This window comes from Quercus lobata, chromosome 4 (assembly GCF_001633185.2).
Source record: "Quercus lobata isolate SW786 chromosome 4, ValleyOak3.0 Primary Assembly, whole genome shotgun sequence".
In the NCBI taxonomy this organism is placed as follows: domain Eukaryota; kingdom Viridiplantae; phylum Streptophyta; class Magnoliopsida; order Fagales; family Fagaceae; genus Quercus; species Quercus lobata.
This window is the reverse complement of record NC_044907.1, coordinates 30,027,777-30,046,241: the sequence shown is the minus strand read 5'-3', so window position 1 is coordinate 30,046,241 and position 18,465 is coordinate 30,027,777. Positions and strand designations below refer to the sequence as shown.

At 33.0% G+C, this 18,465-nt stretch overlaps 1 pseudogene across 1 annotated transcript in view; it reads left to right on the top strand.

The window, feature by feature from the left end:
- LOC115983203 overlaps positions 1-13,357 on the top strand; it is a 37,059-nt pseudogene extending 23,702 nt beyond the window's left edge. The window contains exons 19-35 of the transcript XR_004089908.1: positions 127-209; positions 1,307-1,355; positions 2,280-2,342; positions 2,506-2,595; positions 2,708-2,794; positions 2,880-2,951; positions 3,061-3,119; positions 3,593-3,686; positions 4,014-4,232; positions 4,389-4,483; positions 5,946-6,036; positions 6,110-6,218; positions 7,264-7,379; positions 7,905-8,006; positions 10,508-10,589; positions 10,742-10,827; positions 12,961-13,357. The product of XR_004089908.1 is annotated as a glycine--tRNA ligase, chloroplastic/mitochondrial 2-like (transcript). The remainder of the gene's footprint in view (positions 1-126; positions 210-1,306; positions 1,356-2,279; positions 2,343-2,505; positions 2,596-2,707; positions 2,795-2,879; positions 2,952-3,060; positions 3,120-3,592; positions 3,687-4,013; positions 4,233-4,388; positions 4,484-5,945; positions 6,037-6,109; positions 6,219-7,263; positions 7,380-7,904; positions 8,007-10,507; positions 10,590-10,741; positions 10,828-12,960) is intronic.
- The last annotated feature ends 5,108 nt before the right edge of the window (positions 13,358-18,465 follow it).

Genomic DNA, 18,465 nt, shown 5'->3' with positions numbered 1-18,465 from the left:
TTTTTAATTCTGCTTTTTTAATAAGCAATAAAATTATTTGTCGTGGTTATTCTATATTTTTGGTCAATATATTTATATTTTTAGTTTGCTGGATTTGCTAATCAAGCCCTTGCTGTTAATATGTAGATCATGTTTAGCAGACCTATTCGCTGGATTTTGGCCCTCCATGGAGATGTAGTTGTGCCATTCATGTTTGCTGGAGTTTTGAGGTATCATGCTTACTTGTATTCCTCTCTCTCTCTCTGATATATAATTGCACAATTGTATTTCGAATAAAGTGGGTTGGCTTGGCTTGGCTTGTCTTGGGCTACGTTTTCCATTGTTGCAACATGAGCTTTTATTTAAGGGTTTTGAAGTATAGTGTTCATTATGGGGATGGCATTACATCTCCCTGAATCAATAATCAGCAGTCTTTGTTAGAAACATGTTTATTTATCATTTTGAAGATCTACAACGAAATGGAATTCATTATGGACCTAAGAAATTGATTCACTAAGTGGGGCATTGTTGCATTTAGGGATATTGCAATGTTATTATTGACAAATGAGTTGTTGTCAATGGAGGAAATGAATTACCTTTGGAGACCTAGGCACTGATGCTAGAAATTTGATTTTCACCAAATAATTTTGAGGAGAGGATCTTTTTTTTTTAAATGAAATATTTTACTTAAAAGAATATTCTGAGAAGGAGAGAAGGGGAGGATGAGGCTCATAATTGTACATTTTTAGCCCACCCCACAATTCCCAAGGTAGCTTGGAAACCTATAAACTATCATCCATCCTCCCTTCTTAGCAATGTGGGGTTCATCTATAGGTGCTTGAAGCTTTATTTTTTATTAGTTATTTTGAGGAGAAATTTTTACTAGGTGAGATTCTCATACTTGTAACTGGTAGATTGATGCAACCCAACCTATTATGTAAATTTAGTCCATGGGCTAATACTCAAGTTTTCAAAAAAAAAAGCTAATGGGATTATAAAAAAATACTAAAGAAAAAAGCATTTGTAGACTATTCAGAAAGTTCATGTTGGTCAACAAGTTGCTTGATTTGGTCATGTGCTGACAATAGATGCATGTTTCCTCTAGAAAAGACAGTTTCAATGCCAAAAGAGAAGGGCAGAATAGAACTTTGTGGTGCATGGCTTGTTTTGTCTAGAGTTATTCCTTTTGTGGTTAAATCACTGGCTAAAATGCATCTTATTGTTTGGCTTATTAGGGGGAAATGCATATAAAAGTTGTTTGTGGATTTGGTTTTTCCTTTTGCGTGTATTTATAGTGTACTTACAATTTTTTTTTTTTTGGATGTAGTGGCAACCTGTCTTATGGCCTTCGTAATACTCCTTCAGCTACTCTCATGGTATGTGGGTAAAATTTATACTTTTTTTTTTTTCAGTTTCCAAAATCAGCTTCCTCTGCATTTTACTTGGGCTACTTAGGTATCTATTTCATTTTTGGTTTATGTATCTGTGTATGTAGTCATGTATATCTTAAAAAAATAATTATCTCCCCCTCCCCAAAGGTTGATCTAACTACTCAAATCTCGAGTGAATCAATTTTCTTATTGAAGGGAATATAGAAAAACTGTGACAGGATTGACTGCGTTATCTTTTGTGTTCATCATATAACCCGTAGTCAATACACACACAAAGATCAATGCAGATATCTTTCCTTTCTTCCTTTAGAGATAACTAATTGGCTACCTCAAAGGGTAGCACAATTGGCTGAGGACCACAGCTCATAATGTGGAGGTTAGGTTACGAGTTCAAATTTCCCCTTCTTCCTGCTCTTGGGGCCAAATCTTATCAAAGAAAGTACAACTGATTGAGCTGTGGCCAATTTTGTTCGCTTGTATAATTGTCCTGTTTTATACAGATCTGAAGATTTTTGTTTTAAATTCACAATTTTGATTATAACCTTTAATTTGCACTCTATTAGGTTTGCAAATAAGTGGCTACAAATCGTTTAATTCTTTTTTAGTACAAATTTTGGCCATGTCTCTTTTTCCTCCCTTTGGTAGATTCTATCTTAACAGTATTTGTGAATGTTGCTTGAGGGCTATATCACTCTATTTCCCACATTATGATTTCTTTTATCTGTTCATATTGATGATTTCTTAGTATACCTATTTAATTTGTGGATTTTATATTCCTGGACTTCTAAAGGTGAGGGTGGGTGCATTTTGTCCTGTGCGGGGAGAGGGGTGGGTTGTGTTAGGTGTTGCTCTTTGTTTTCCAAGTCTAAGATGCTTGATTAAGTCAAAGCTCCACAATACTATTCACAGGTAGAAAGTGCAGAATCTTATGCTAAAGTTATGAGGAATGCTGGAATCAATGTTGAAATTGAGGTATTATGAAGTAACTTGCTTTTTCTATTTTCTGCAAAACTAAGGACAGCTAAAAACATTTTCTCGTTTTTCTTGTATTCTTTTCCAAAAAAGAAAAAAAGAAGAAGAAGAAGTATAGAATTAGCAAAACTTAATTTCTGAATGATTTTGTTTTCTCTTACAGGAACGTAAGAAAAAGATTTTGGAGCACTCTAATGTGTTAGCAAAAAGTGTCAATGGACACATACTTTTTAAGGAGGGCTTACTTGATGAGGTTATAGATGTGTTCTCCTTTGGTGAAATTTGTTCAATAGGCATGTTCTTTAACTGTGCTTACTTCTGGTAAAAACAAAGTTCTTAGTATATCTGTTTGCATAATATTTTAGGTTGTAAATCTTGTTGAGGCGCCTGTTCCAGTACTTGGGAAGTTTAAAGAGTCATTCTTAGAGCTTCCAAAAGACCTTCTAACTATGGTAAGATGTTAAAAGTTTATCAGACTTTTAATGTGGGGTTAGAAATTTGTGCATCATTTGTTGACTGTTATGTACGATTATGCAGGTTATGCAGAAGCACCAAAAATACTTTGCTATTAGTGATGACACTGGAAGGCTATTGCCATACTTCATTGCTGTGAGACATTCTTACCAGTTATATCTACATTATAACCTTTTTTTTTCCTCTTAAAGTGTCAAGGTTGATCTGTTTGTAAGTAGTGTGGTGACATGAGTTTTTCTTTTAGGTGGCAAATGGTGCAATTGATGAGACTGTAGTGAGAAAAGGAAATGAAGCAGTACTCAGGTAAACAAGGTTCTCACTGGTTCACCTTTTTTTTTCTTTGGTCAATAGAGGAGGATATGATCTGTTAAACTTCTCATAGCTCCTTAAATTTCTTTTGGCAAAGGAAAAATTCTATAGATCTTTTTAGAAGTGATTTCTTTTTTCTCCACCTAAATCAGAAGTTGTAGATGTTTTGACAAGGCAAATTAGGTCCAAGTTTCTGTCTGTATGTTATTTTAAGGCCATTGCCTATTGTGAGTCCTGCAGGCATAAGGTTTTAAAATGGTATTTTACAGCCATTACCTAGTGTGAGTCCCACGGGCATAAGGTTTTGGTGTGGTGTTTCTGAGCCTATCCATTTTTGCATGAAATTTCAATTCTCATGAATCTACTTTGAGTGCTTGCATATGTTTTTGGAATTACTGTTATTATGCCTTCCATCTTATTCTTGTATTGAGCTGTCATATGAGACAAAGCGTTTCATTTTTGTGCAGAGCTCGCTATGAAGATGCTAAATTTTTTTATGAGATGGATACACGTAAAAAAATTTCAGAATTCCGAAGTAAATTGAAAGGGATTCTTTTCCATGTAGGTTATTTCTTTCTTTTTTTAATCCATGAGAAAGGAGAGATGATATGTTTGGGAATTAGAGAATTTTGCTGTTGTCTTCTTTGAATTAGAAAGTTCAGCATGTAACTGTTTTTTAACACTGTTTCGTTTATATAATAATTGAACAAACTCTTGTAAGCTTGTAGTGCTCAGTGGATTTTTTTCCCCTGAAAGAAAAGGGGGTGGGGGAAACTTTAAGATCAAAAGTGATTTTTGAAAGTGCTGGAATTATATCTGATTGATGATGAATTGACACTGTTCCCTTCTCTAATAGCTCTTACATCTTGATAACTTGAAATACAATAGGAGAAACTAGGAACAATGCTGGACAAGATGACTCGCATTCAGAATATGGTTACCAAACTAGGTTCTGCTCTGCAAATTGATGAAGATATGCTTCAAGTTCTTCAGGTTGCTGCATCACTTGCTATGTCAGATCTTGCTACTGCGGTTGTCACAGAATTTACTTCTCTCGCAGGAATAATGGCCCGCCATTATGCTATTAGAGATGGCTATCCAGAGCAGGTTCATCTTACTTTTAATTGTTATTTCTTCTTTTCGGGTTTCATTTATGTATTTTTTTTCTTTTTTGTTAGGAATTTATGTATAATTCCCTCACATGTGCTACTTAATATAATATACTCTGTTTTTGTTTCAGTTTCTGTGCTTTGTGTGTTGCAGGTTGCAGAGGCATTGTATGAAATCACACTTCCTAGATTTTCTGGGGACATTCTTCCGGCAACTGATGCAGGGATAGTTTTGGCAATTGCTGACAGGTGAAACTCAAATCATAAGTTCATTTACTTATCCCTTTCAGGCTCATTGGTTGCTAAATAAAATTTAGGTCAAAATGCAATATTGGTATTTGAACTATGTGTTAGATATGAAATTAATCTTTAAACTATCAATTGTTTCAATTTAATTATGAAGTTTTAAAATCAAGTCAATATTATCCTTACCCTACCTTTCCATCACAACACAAAAGACAATTGTTGATGTGGCAAATTTTTTTTGTATATGACTTTATAATGTTGATATAATAAGTAAAGCCACATGGTGCTCTCAAAAAATAAGGGTTTAGGGTCCACAAATATTTTCTATTTGTTTTACATTCTTTAATTTTAAGTTCACATATCTCAATATATTCTGATTATGTGAGACCTGCATGTGGCCTAACATGTCATGAGTATTATAACGACTTGAAGAAACACGTGCTACGTCAGTGATTGCCATTCACATATTAATAAAAGTTAGGGTAAAGGCACATTGAGACATTTTCAGAACTTCCAGAACTTTGAAACTATTGAGAGTTCAGGCAGATGCATAGTTTGAGGACCAATATTGTAGTTTGACCTAAAATTTTACTTTGGATAAATTAAATGTATACCATATGAGTTTATGTGTTTGCTCAAAAATGCTTAAAATTTTTAAAACTGAATAAAGAGGGCTTATAGTTCTCTCCTTTTTTGGGCATATGGTGTATTAGTTAAAGAAGAAAAAAGAAAGAAGAAACTTACTTTAAAACATTTTCCTGCATTTATTGTTTGACTTGTGGTGCATTTTGGGCAGTTTACATTGTGATTCTTTCTTGGATTTCATTTTTGAATATTCAGTTGTAATTTCTTCAAAGGATGTAGTATTTTCATCCTCTGTATTTATATTTTGTCCTTTAATAAAATTTTTAGTGCTTATAAAAAAAGTGGGGGAAAAAGATTAAAAAAGCAAAACCAACTGGATGGAGTTGCAATCTGGCGAGAAAAGCATGGTTTGTTTTCGTAGGTAAAATTTTTCTCAAGGTCCACTGAAGAAGTTGAATGAATAAGACTTGATAAGAGCATTTGAGTTGTCTATGCCAAAAATTATTCTAAATTGTAAAAGAAGTGGGATTTCAGTTTCTTTCTCAATTACCTAACGCCCTAATATGCAAAAACAGCTGAAGATCTCTCCGTAGTGGGTAAAAAATGGTCCATAAAGTCATCAGATCTTGCTCAAATAGCCTAATGCCCTAGAACAGGCACAGTTCCTTTGTATGGCATGCATGCATAGATTCTCTAATGTATTGTCATCCTTTTTATTTGGAAAGGGGTCTGGGGGGGTGAGTGATGGGGAGGGGGTAGTTTTAGTCCTGGGTTAGACATGAGTTTGTAAGAGAAGATTATTAAACTGCACCAGATGCTTACTCTTTTCAACAAGGATACTCTGCTTGCAGTTTGTCTTCATGTAATATGTTTTCTGCAGATTAGATAGCCTTGTTGGCTTATTTGCTGCCGGTTGTCAGCCTAGTTCCACCAATGATCCATTTGGCCTACGAAGAATCTCTTATGGTCTTGTAAGTTATTATTATCTTAATGCTGTGAGGCTGTGATAATTATACTCAATTATGCTGAATTTGCTTCTTTTAGGTCCAACTGTTGGTAGAAAAGGATAAAAATCTGGATCTAAAACAAGCTTTGGAACTCGCTGCTGAAGTCCAACCCATTCAAGTAGATGCCAGTACAATAGAGGATGTAAGTACAAACACCCTTTTAGAGTTGTATCAAAATTTGACATCACAGTTCCTATGGTTACCACTATAAATACCATTGCCACATAATGGCATACAACTGATTATTTGAGTAGGTTTCTGTTACTCTACTTCTGCATGTGTTTCTTGATTGCTACTATATATGAACAACTCTTATATATGCCATCCCTTGCAATTACTTTTGCTAAAAATAATATATTCAACAGAAAACAAGGAATGGTACTATTGGGGCATAGTGTTAAGACTCAAACCTAAGACTCCTTCCCCATTCTGCTCTTGTTGCCTTCTCTGCTGAGCTATGACAGCAGTGGCTGAGAGGCATGGTTTTAGACTTTTAGTACCAATACTTCACAGAAATTTTGCCTACTCTTCATAGTTTGTCTGAATACATTTATCTTGAACAAAAATGTGGTTAATGCTTGACCAGTGACTGCAAATTCTGACGTTCAGTTTATATAGCTGATTATCCACCATGCTCATCTGGAAAATATAAAAGAAAATGGGCACGCCACCCAGAATAAGTGTGTAGAAAGGAAGATGTACTGATCCAAACTTATCTTGCTAGGTAAACACTACTCACACGGTCACACCTATGGTAAATTGAACCGGTAACCTTAACCTCCACCCCTTATTCATGAGGACAGGAGATGTCATTTGGTTCAAAGACCATTGGTGAGGAAACTAACCATACTTGAAGTCTTTACAATAGATTGAATTCATAATGTTTAAGAGGTTACAGCCATCTCCAGCTACTTATTGAAACAATCATTAGATCTGGTATTCTCCTTTTTTTGGTTGAAAAGGGAGATGTGCATGTTTTCTACTCCCCAAATTTTCTATATGTTCAATTGTGGTAGTTTCCAGTAATATAAGCTTTTTTTAAACTGTATTATGTCAGATAATCTGTTTGGCTTACTGTTATTATTTACTCATTGCAATTTTTAATCCTGTAAATTAATTTTTGTTAATAATCAGAGTATGTTATTTGAGGACATGTAATATATTCTGACAAGATGTTGAGCTCACTTTTAGACAAATTGGCTGTGATTTGGTTACAGGTTGATAAGGGAATAAGCTCAGAAGTGGTTCGTTCTATCCTTGCAGAGCGGGCAAACTTGCCTTCTCTAGCAGCAAAGTCAGCAAATAAGGTAAATGACGTTTTTTATACTCCTTTTTAGTATATATTGACCAGTGTCTGCTGCAAATAACTACTTAATAGATTCAACCACCACATTAAAGTTATGCTGAAAAAAAATTCTTTTCTTTATGCAGTCCTGCACTCTTTCTTGAAAATAATAAATCTCTTAGATCAATGTGGTTGTAATTTTCAGAGATACCATAGATAGATACCAGAAGCTGCCAGGAGGCTCTGATCTGTGAGCTGGGATTAGGATATGATATTGATACCCTTAAATTTCTTTATCTACCATCTTTTGCAATCCTTGCTCTAAAATGGTTTTCCTTTTCTTTCTTTCTTTCCTTTTTTTTTTGGTCTCTTTTTCTTGAGTAAAAGATTTAATTACAAAAATCTATTGCATATACATGGCTTCAGTGCCTTTTCTAAATATTTACTTTAAAGAAAAAGGACTTATATGGGAGATATTTCTTTTACATTTTTACAATTTTCTTGAACTATGTATTAGTTTTTAATGGTCTAAAAAAATTGGTTCTAGATGGCATCCTTGTCAAGAGGCAATCTTTTTCCAAAGGTTGTTGAAGCATATTCTCGTCCAACAAGAATTGTCCGTGGAAAGGAAGTGGACCCTGATATGGAGGTACCTTTTTCTTTCTACTATAGAAGCCTTATCTTTTGGGCCTGAAATTTATCTAGTTCCTGACTTTGTATTTTCATAGGTCTATTTTTGTCTGTTTACATTCTGACATGTGTAGCAGTGCTCGTCATTGTTTGTTTAATTGTTTTAAGATGTTCTATGGTGTGAGTGTGTGGCTACCCGTCCTTCTAGTGTTCAAGTGCAGACATCTTTTCTGTATTTTGTATTACATTTTTTTTTTTTCGTTTTTTACATTTTTGACATGTCTAGCTTGATTCTTTGCATGTGTAACCATTTCAGATGTCCATTGCCTCTTTGCCAAAGGTATTTTTTAGGCCATAATTGGTGGTGCATGTTGCAAAAACCAGAAGGGCAATATAATTTGTGTGTTTATGTTAAGCATGTGTTGGTCCAATGTCAGTCACACCGTGGATTTTCATTTTCTTTCTCTGCTTCTCCGACAACAAAATTACTTAGTTCAAATGATATGGTATAATTCCATCTCTCAGCTTGACTGATATTAGCGCCTGGTTTGGGGTATCCATATCATTAACTCTCCCAGCTCCATTTATCATTGAATTAGCTGCCTTTGGTCAGTTATTTGGAGCATGTAGTGGAAAGTATGCAATGATATTTGTTAGGGTTCAAATGTTCTTATCTTTATTGTGCAGAGGATGGTTTAAGAATTTATGCTTGATGGGGTGTCCACCTCAAGGTTTTAGTAGATTTGAAGGCCGGGTTGTTTACAATTGGAAATCACTTGATTTTTATTTAATGTTGATTTAAAAATAATAATAATTGGATAAGTTAGTTAGTGTTGATTGTTTAAGGTTGCTTAGTTTAGTTGAAGTTTAACTATCTAATTATTATATATATATATATATATATATTTTAAAGCGTACTGGAGCTACAACAATATTAAGGTGGAGCAATAATCTCCTCTTCAGAATGCTGATTAACATTCTAAAATAGCTCCAGGAGACCTAGTCCAAATTCTGAGTGATTTATATTCTCAAGTAGAAGAGTCATGTTATTCGGTGACATAGTTTGACATGATCTATGAACACAACTCAATTTTTTGTGGATTAGTATTTAGTGTAAATGGGTTCATGTCAAAGAGGGTAAACCTGCTTTGACACGATCATGAAATGGGTCAATTCTGTGTCATTTAATCCACAATTAACTTGAAATGACCTAGTTCATTATTTTTGTCAAAGCAAGTTGATCCGTTTTGACACAAACATGTTTAACCCATATTATAATTGTCTTTTTTATCCAACACATATTAGAATTCAAATATAGAACTGAGTAATTAAATGAATTTTAATGTCTATATTGGTAAATTCTATTGTGAATAACTGTTCATAACATTTTTTCCCAAAAAAAAAAAAGAAGAGCTCTCATCTAATATTAATTTTTTTATGTTTTGTATTTCTACATTAGGATGGAAGTTCACCATGTTGAATTAAGAACTTCTCAATTATATGTTATTAGTACTTTAATTGAAGTATATTTTTTTATAATTATTATAATTTATGTGCTTATAAAATATAAAAACATGTCAATTTTTTAGTCAATTCAACAAGACTTGTTTATTAAGCATGTTATGTAGGTTGTCTTGTGTTAACTCTCTTAATACACATGTTGTGTTGGGGTTGAGGCGTGTTGACACGATTATTAAATGAGTCATGTTTGTGCCAACCCATGTACTTGTATACCTCTACCTCAGTTTGTAAATGAGTCATGTTTGTTCAGTTTGTATCTTATTCCCAATAGTGAGGGTCTGGATCGAACGAACCGGAGGTTGACTAGTTATGGTCAGTTTGATGTTTGCTCATACTGTGATGCTTTAAGGGGCACAAGGGAAATGACATTTCCTTGGAAAAAGTATTTGGTGCAAAAAATGCTCCAAAAGGGGAAACATTTTTGTCTGGGCCGCAGCATGGGAGATATTCTAACCAGTGACAATCTAAATAAGAATGAGATCACTCTAGTAATTGATGTTGCATGTGCAGAAGCAATGCTAAATCCCAAGAGTGTTGTTGAGCTACTTTCTGGTTGCGGGGGAATTGGTTTGGTAAACTTTCTTAATTTTTTTGGAACTTAGATCCATTTTGCCTGTAGTGGACTTTATGAAGGGAGAGGAATCAATGTGCATTTGAGGGTGTAGATGCCTCTGTAACTCAGCTGAAATCATATTTCCTAAGAATTTTTTTTGAATGGTCCTCTGTTTTGGGCCATAGTGAGATGCATTCTGTGTAAACTTCATTGATTCTCTTTCTCTTAGACCGTAACTTTCATTTATTGTCTCTCTTTAGGACTGTTTTTTGTAGAATCCTGTGTGCATGAAGTAGTTCCTTTTCTTCAATAAAGTTTCATTACTATTTAAAAAAAAAAATCCAATTCTTAATATTGGGACAATGCTCTTTACGAAATATATCTTATACCTTTAAGGATTTATTTTTAGCCTATCCCCTTATAATGGATGAATATGTCTTTATTAGGTTGATGAGGCTGCCTTCGAGACAAATGAAGAGAGAGCTCTATGGAGCGCTTTCTTGTCAGTTAAAAACAAAATCCATCCTGGTATTTCTTTCTTTCTGTTATATTTCCTTTTTCTGTGTAGTTCAGGTTTTTTTGTTTTTTTTCCATGCCTGTTTCTTTCTGATTTTATGGATAACTGGTGGCCACAATTTGCTTAACTAACTATAAGATCTACCATTTTTGTCCTCCTACAGGAATTGAGATAGATGATTTTGTTGAAATATCTTCACAGCTAGTACAACCACTTGAAGAATTCTTTAACCATGTCTTTGTGATGGTGGTATGTTATCTTACCTGTCACTTACATGAATGAGCATATGTAACATTAGAAGTTGACATGTACTAGGTGGAAATCACACCCTTGGGGCTTGAAAGAATGAGAAACAGTGTCATCCAAATTTTTTTTATTTTTTGATAAGAAGAAACAATGTCATTCATACCTGGAGTAGCCTGATAAATAGGTTTTATGGCAATTTACAAGCTATGTTTTAGGTTTCAAGAGTAATGGAAGACTATAATTGAACCTAAATTTGATGTTTAGATCAAAGTTGCATATCTTTTGAAACACAAATATTTGTTTATTTTGTTGAGTATCTCTAGATTTTAATGAGTTTCCAATTCTATTTATGTTCTAGTTGCGTAAATGTATAGTAAAAATACATTTGGCTGATCTTGACTAATCTGTTGAAGATCCATAGCTGATCTTAAAAATTTCAGGACTAAGGCTAGGTAGTTGTTGTTGCATACATATTTAGATATTCATAAGATATAATGAAATTTACGTGCACAACAAACGCAAACACATTGTGTGTGTGTGTTATTTTCTGACAGTGTTTTGTTCATTTTGCATAGCATGAGAAAATGCAACCATGTGTACAACGTGTATTTTATCAGTACATTCATATGCCTACATGTAGATCAAATTTTGGATGCTTAATTATGTTACCTTCTTAGCTTATTGCTTATATAGGTACTTATCCATCACATTTTATACTTAATTCTTGTGATTGTAAGGTTCTTGTCAAATTTCAAATTGTTTATATTTTGCAACGAGGTATAAAAGACTGGACCAATTCCTTTTGGTGATTAGCTGATAATTAATGTACATTAATTTTTTTTTAATTTGATTTGGAGTTGCGGAAACTTAACCGGACCCAACCTGCTTGTAACTGAATTTGCATGTTGAGCATCTCTATTGAGTTCAAAAAATCCCAGTGTCAGCTGCTTATTTTGATACATTGCTGAATTTGTTTCCTACAAGATTTGTTAGAACAATGGTTAAGTGATTAAATTCACCATTTCCTAATAGTTTAAAGTTTTTAAAACAAGTGATAGTTTATCATGGTATTAGAGCATTAGTCTTTAGTTCAAACCCTATCTCCACTTTATCTCCCTATTAAATAGTTAAAAATCTCACGTATTCAGCCCCACGTGGTATCAAAGCCTTATCTTTTGTTGAGTTCCTCAGTTAGATTAGTGACAATCTTCATTTGTAGTGATTTCTTCTTTTCTGCACATTCAAGGCTACATTTAGTTAAAGGTCATTGCATGCACGTGGAGGGAGAGGAGTGTTTACTGTGTTTCATCTTGATATATGGTGCTTGGCTGTTTTCTATTAGCTTATGCTTTTGTGACATTAATTCAACAGGTAGAGCTGAGGGACAGTCAGCTCTGTTCTCGGTCCATAGTTATGCATATGCAAGGTCTTCTTACAAGACAGTTTATTAGCTTCAGTTTCCATAGATTCTATGACACAATGCTGGTTCCAGTCACATATCATATGCTTCAAGATAACTTTTTTATTTCCTGATAGACAAATTCAAAAAGTTTTGAGAATTACTTATTGCCAGCTTGTTAAAAAGCAAAGCTGATTTTGTCAAACATACGCCTTTTGGATTTTAGTCACAAGCTTATTGCTGGTGCTTAAAAGTTCGTTTGCTTTACTGAGGATACAGCCAGGTCTTCTGGAAAAACATGAGAGCATTATTTAATGGGCATTGTTTATTACATGTGTGGATCCACACTGCCCCAAATGAACTAAACTCTTGACTTTAAGTTATGATTTCAAATTGTAACAGGTTTTTCCCTTATTTAATTATAAAATAAAATAAATGCTCTGAGTAGCAGTGGTAGTAGTAGTAATTCTGCTAATAATATTAACTAAGTTGATCCTGAGGCTATTGATATCAGCTCATAGAGCATTTTTCATTGTAATAGTGCTATTCTGAAATTTTAAAATCTGATTTTGGGCAATATGTAGAGCTAGAAAAGATAATGCTAATTGGTTTTGGTTATTAATTCACTTAAAAAAAAAAAAACTGTGCATTCCATTTGCAGTTCTTCTCTGTTGATTTAGATGTGGTCAGTTTCACTTCAACATTCATTTGTTTATGAAAAATAATTGTGCTTGCAGGAAGAAGAAAGAATTAGAAAAAACAGGCTTGCTCTGCTCAGAGATATTGCTGACCTTCCAAGAGGGATAGCAGACCTCTCAGTTTTGCCAGGATTCTAAGGTCACCCACTTACCACCTATAAAAAGTGATGTCATTGTTGTAAGAGGAGAGAGAGAGAGAGAGCCTAAAGAATGTAATTCTTTGTTTTTTGCTTGTGCATAAACATTCAATTTATCCTACTGCATCTTGTAAAAAAAATTGTAACATTTTTCCCCAAGCTTATCATTAATTTGTCAGACTATTCAGTATTTTATTGGAGAGAGGCTTGGGTGTACAAAGCACACAGTGAAATGAAGATTGAAGTTTGAATTGAATTATACAATTTAATGAAAATGCAATCATTTTTTTGGGTGCCTATATCATCATTTCCAATGATCCATCCTTAATTCCATCTGCTTTAAAAGTGGTCAAATTATTGTGACATGAATTTGGGAAAATAGTGCTTCTAATACGCACGAATGGAAGGGGTAATGTTCATCAATCATTTCCTTTTCTTTTTTACTTTTTCTTTTTAGTTCAATTGTTTAAATGTAATTTTTTGTTTCAAAAAACATTCTTAGGAAAAATGATTATTTTTCCGTTGGTAGGTTGCATTCCTAAAAATATTGTCAATGCTTAGCTCGTATGGAAAATATATTCCATGAAATATATAAATTGGCTACCTTGTCTTCTACTAGCATTTTTTTTATATATAAAATAATAAATAATTTTGATAGTTACAATTGGAGGGTGATTTGAACCCAAATATCTCATCTTTATAGGTACACATCAAAGGAAAAAGAATAATATCATCAAATAAAGAAAGCGAAATAAGAAGCTTGATGCGATTGATAGCTGGAAAAAAATTCTCGACGGTGGGTGATGAGATCAGTAGCGGATTGTTGGGTGTGGGTTATAGAGACGAGGGTGCTGTGGATTGGGTGCTGGGTGGTGTGAGACGAACATGATTGGAAGTGTTGTTGTGGGAATCCTTCTCTAAGCCAAATCAAGGCAGCTTGGATTTTTTTTTTTTTTTTTTTTGAGGGGATCCAAGGCACTTGATTGAGTTGAGGGTGTTACTAATTCTCGATTTGGCCAAAATTTTCAAGGGTTTCAAATACTTGAAAATGACAAAAAGACATTTTTCTCAACATGTTTTACATCGAAATAAACAAATAGTGTTAAATTCACACTTGCTTTCGGTCTTTCTTAAAATGGATGGTGACGGTGGTGTGCTCATTTCCCCAACAAAACCCCAACGTAATGACAAAAGTACGTGGTGGTGGATTTGGGTACTCTTGACTACAATGCAACGTCAATGCAACATGTGACCTAGTGATAAGGGACTTAGATCAATAAGTGATAAGGGACCTAGTGACCTAGTGGTGGTGACTCCAATCTTGGGTTCGAGTATCCCCATACTAATAAGTGCACTGGTGTCCATTTCCTTCTCAATTATCTAGGGGCCCTACACTTTTTCTTTTCTTTTTTTTTACCGAAGCGGTGGAATGGTCATATCTCAAAACACTAATTTAGTATGTGTCACTATCACACTCAACACATTTACCGAAATGGTTATAGTCATCATTATAGGACAAAAATACCCAGTTGGCGCATTGTGGGCATGGCAAGCCATGGCGTTGAGCTTTCTTGATAAAAAAATTAATTGTGGACCAAATTGTATGAATAATGCTGGGGGCATATAATTCCTCAAAATGTATTTGTCTAGGGATAGGTTGGCTGGCATTGTGTACTTGGGTGCGCTCAGTTTGATCTTACTCCCTTTGTGTGGCCTTTTAAAGTAGAGATACCATGGTACCAATGTCAATGGTGTCAAAAGTAAAAAGACTAAAAAGAAGGGCATGTCCAAAAGAAAAAAAATTTCTATTTTATTCCCCAATCCCCAAATAAAAAAATAAAGGGAAAAACTAAGAATAAGTGCATGTCCAAGCCATATATACAAGGTTTAAGTAGGTTGAACACGCATACAAATTTCTTTTTTCTTTTTTCTTTTTTCTTTTTTAATAAAAAAAGGGTGCATGTGCCCTTGTTGGTAATTCAAAACTAAAAACACATATACATTTTGGTTGACTTCACTTAAAGAAAAATATATAAATAAACCCTATCTTTGCTCCCACCCAACCCCTATTTACATAATACTTCTTTCCTAATTTTTCTTTTAAATTATTATAAAGAGTGATAAAAAAGAGATTTGAATCATGATTATCAATGTCACGTAATTACAAGATTCAGTATTTAATTATTAGGAGAACATAAGAGAATATAAAAAAATAAATAAATTGGGATTGTCTTCATATATAAGACAGAGAAAGAAGATTGGAAATGCAAAGCTTCTTTTTTTTTTTTTAATTTTGTTCTAAACTAAAAATTAGTTAAAAATTAAATTTAGTTACAATTGTTTGAAATGATGAGTTGTTAATTATAAATATAAGCGATTAGTCCATATGACAATTAAGTACCTGTTTGGATACAGCTGATAAAGGCCAGCGTCTACGTTTTGGCTTTTTTATTTATTTATTTTTATTTACTGAGAACGTGCATTGTGGGTCTTGTGCGGAAGAAAAGAGCGTTTTTTTTGTTTTTTCAATGGGTCCCATGCACTGTTCATGGGACCCACAAGTATATTTTATTCAGAAACAAACTTTAAAACTGGGTCCTACAATACTATTCACACATTTAAAAATTATTTTGTTACAGTATTTTCAATTTTCAGTTTAAAGCAAAATAAAACAGTATCTAAAAAGATCCTAATTATAATTCACCAACTTAGCGGGAGCTTAAGCATTCAATATCTAGAAGACAAGAACAGTGAACACATGAAGTTGGAAGGACTTCACTCTGCCAATCACCAGTTCTACAACTTTTCTTAATCTCCCCAAATCCAGGAGACTTCTCTTTGAGTTAAGAATCTTGAGTCAGTCATGTCATACACCTATATTAACTTCTCAAGAGTTTTACACAAATAGTTTTCATTTGTAAGAATATTCCATGCATGTTTGGCAAGCATGGATTGAAGTCTTTAGCCCAGCATACTAGGTTCTTTTAGTTGGCATAAACTCTTCCCATCCTTCCTAGCAGCAAAGTTGATTTACAAAAAAGAAAAAAAGTAGCAGTGCATCTGCCTATATTTGTTGCACACATATCCGAAATTCCATACTTGTAGCTTTAGAATCTGCGTAGTTATACTTTTGATATGGTAAAATCGCTTTTTAAAAAGTATAATTTTACTGTTTTGAACTAAAATCATGTTTTGAACTCACGATTTCAACTTAGATGGTGTATACACACTGTGCACACAAATACGTAACTAACAGCACTTTGCCCACAAAAGTGTGGTTGGGAATTGGGATGAAGCGTGACTATTCTACTGCATATGTGTGAATTTGTTTTGGATCACTGGTTAGCCACTACGGTGCTAAAGTGGAGTCCCTTTTGCACCTTGATGACTGTGACCACCATCAATTGGGCCAAATGACGTGTGACATACTTTTGACAATGAAATTATCCATATCCATATCCATACAACATTTTCGGTAGATTAACCAAATTTTTATACTATTTAAATAATAAATAGTAATATTTAGTTTTTATCTATCTACTTTTTTAAATATATTTTCCAACAGATTTTCTATCATTTTCTCCACCTCATTTAAATATTATTTCTTCATTCATTCTTTATTCATTATTTATTCTTTTTAACAACTATATATTTTCTAACTTTTTTTATTCAATACCTAATTATTTTAATAGAAAAAAACATTTGAAGAATGAATAGTAAAAGTTACAGTGTTCTCTATTTATGGAGAAGTACTATGGCAAAGCTAATCTAAAAAATGGAGATAAAAAATCTGTTGGAGTATGAATAAAGTGTGGATAGTGGTGTTTTTGCTCCAAAAATTAGATATAAAGCCTCTATTGGAGATGATCTTAGCCTAAAATTCCAAGTGTCTCGAACCTACCAAAGTATTGTCAATTATTTTTATTTAATCTCTATGACACTTGCGAAGACCAAGCATCTGTATGTCTCAACCTTTTTTTTAATTTAGAAAACTGTATGTCTGAACTGAATCACTAAAAAATTTAAAAATATATACAACCGTATGTAAATGATATGATCAAATGCATTCTCATTTGTCAATTAAAAGTAAGATCTCAAGGGGTTTGGTTAACTGGAAGAAAGTAGTGTTTTATGTTTTTATTTTCAGTTTTCAGCGAGACACACCACAAAAAAAACTTGTTTAGTTTAAGAATTTGTACTCAATTTTCATTTTTAGTATCCTAAAAGTTGGATTTAAATACAAAAAATGAATATACATTTTCAGCGTTTTCAAATACAATGGCAATTCTGTACATATTGTGAAAACGTAAAGGACCCCACTTGATTGATGTGAGTATGTGTAAGTGAAAAAAGTAACTTAAAAAAATAAAATAAAATAAAAATAATAATGCGAAACTGTGTATGATGAATTTTTTACCCAAATTATGTATTCAAAATAACTTACCAAACACCCTCACATGTAAAAATGGGTCATTTTTTTCTATATTCAATTTTAGAAGTTGCATACAGAAAAGAGAAAATGAAAAGTGAATACATCACTTTTTAGAACCAAATTGGGCCTAATACTTTGAGTTGAAAATTGCTTTTAATTCTGTCTAGCTTGTTAGAATTTTATTTTTATATCTAGGATGGGTCTATGGTCATCTCCTCTATTCTTTCTTGGATTTTCTCTTTGAAAGATTGAAATAGATTGGAACGATTTTTTGTTTATTTCTTAATATATTATTATCATTACTCTTTTTTTTTTTTTTTTAAGTAAGGTTATTATCAATTTTATTTTATTGGTTTGTAAGTAAAAAAAAAAAATGATTGATCTTGTTTCTGATTATCATTCTATAATCAAGAATTCAAAGTGACAAAGTCTAATGGGATGAAAATGAAACCTTCATTGCATCATTCATTCTTATAAACCATGACTTGTTCAACAGTTTCGGAGGTAAACTATAAATTCTACAGTGACATACTGACATAGTGACATTGTTCTAATCGTTGTAAACATGTTTTTAACTTTTTTTAAATGTTAATCATCATATCACATCAATGTGGTGGAGTCATCTAATGTGTGGCTAAAGGAATTTTTTAATTTAAACCCCTCATAAAAGAATAATGGTTTATAATAAGTACTATTATAATAAAATTTCATTTTAAAAAGGGCATTAAGAAATCCTAAAAAACTCTCATTAGTGAGCCGATCGAGCATCTTTTTCTCTATCTTTTATAAAAGTGTTGCATCACTAAATTTTGAAATCTAAATTCAATATGGACTAGAATATTCTGTCTTTTAAAATATAGTTCTCTTATATATCAAAACATATTCCCTTTTTTTTGTTTTTGTTTTTTTTGCATATGCTTAAGAAAGTTTTTTCTTTTAATAATTTTTTTAGAGAGTTTCAATCTATAGCATTCG